This window comes from Arachis ipaensis, chromosome B06 (genome assembly GCF_000816755.2).
Source record: "Arachis ipaensis cultivar K30076 chromosome B06, Araip1.1, whole genome shotgun sequence".
In the NCBI taxonomy this organism is placed as follows: Eukaryota; Viridiplantae; Streptophyta; class Magnoliopsida; order Fabales; family Fabaceae; genus Arachis; species Arachis ipaensis.
Genome location: NC_029790.2, coordinates 3,888,621 through 3,890,390, shown reverse-complemented (window position 1 = coordinate 3,890,390; position 1,770 = coordinate 3,888,621).

Sequence of the window (1,770 nt, the reverse complement as noted above, 5' to 3'; positions counted from 1 at the left end):
ATTTTCGATAAAAAAATTAAAAAAATATCAAAAACTAAAAGATTTTATTATTTTTGTCATAATTTATTTTTTTTAGTCTAATAATTTAATAACATATTTTTAATTTACACATTTCAATATTGATGGTTATGTGTTGATCAAAAAATAATAAATTCTACTAGTCTTGTAGCATTTTTTAAAAACAAAAATACTGATAGAAATTGATTGTTGAAAGTTGAAACTTTGGAATGCAAATAATTTAGCTCTTATTCAACTTTTGTGTGACTTCACAGTGAGAGGTAAATAACTATTAACTGCACCTTTTTTAAAGTTAAATCCATGGAAGCAATGGCAGTCTTTTTTTGTTTTAGGCAGTAGCACTTCGTTTTTCGATTCGTAAACTAGCACGCACTTTAGAGGTGCATAGGATAGCTTGCTTTTAAAAAGAAAACCTGATGGACTATAATGGCATTCCATCTTTGGTATCATAATGAGGCCCAAGGCCCATAGAGTATTTACTTTATTTTTTATCAATAGTCTTCTTGATTGTAGAGGACTCTTTTGTCCAAAATTATTACTATTTTCTACCTTTTTTTTTCCGGACGATATTCGCAGTCCCATTTTCATAAAAAAAAATCAAGTCTTAGATGTATATTCTTTAAAAAAAAAGTAATTTCTCTCATTAAATTTTATTAATATATTTCTATTGTTTTGATGAGGGATGGCAACACCATCCAAATCCGTGGGTATCCACTCCGCCCCTACCCGTTCTGCACCAGGGCGGGTTTTTAGCGGGACGGGTTCTTGGGAGGGGCGGGACGGAGTCGGATTTAGGTCATACCCACCCCGCTATATATATAATATATGTCAAATAATTAATAAATGATTAATAATATTATATCATATTTAAATTTTTACTTTAATTTATGTTATGTATATGAATAATGGTTATATAATTTTTAAACGGAGTTGAGCAAAAACCCGTCCCATTGCCACCCTAATTTTGATCTTAATATTTTTATTATGGCCTTAATTTTTCAGAGACATTTTTCTTGGATTAGAAAAAGAAAAACCTCTTTGATAAAACAGATGCATTAAAAACATACCTCATATTCAAAGCAGTAGCAAATAAAATAAAATAAAATAGCCATTGTTACATTAATTAAGCAAAGACTAATGGTATATAATTCAATATTCAAGTATCTAATAAGGGAATTGATGAGAATTAACTCCAACTTGATTGCAACTAGTTTAATTTATATATATTCTGTTTGGTTGACTTCTTGATTACATCCAATTTCGAACGCTGTCCACCTTATTAATTAAAGTACTACCATTGCTTAATGATGAGAGATAGAGAAAAAAAAAAAAACTTCAAGAGTACTAAATTTCAGATAGGTGATGTGAAATTTGAAAATTACTTACATACTAAAAGCTAAGCCAATTCAACAAAAGAAAGGTAGTACATGTTCTTAGAAGACTAGCAAGCAGTCAAGCACGGTATATTAGGAGAGGAAAAAAAAGACTTTGGTGAAAAATGGAAGAAGTTGGTATTATTTTATATCACTAGTGCATTCATGCATGTTATCATTTGATCGATGAATGAAATGTTAAAATGAAGAGAAGTTTCTAAATTCTAACTAACATATAGATGCGTGACCATTTATTCTATTTTCTATTTGTCTGATTAGTAACTATTATGTTCAACAAGATGGTGAAGAATAAAGAAGTTGAGTAAAGTAACTTGATTAAAGGCATGCATGTGAGTATACCAATATGTGAATTGAATTT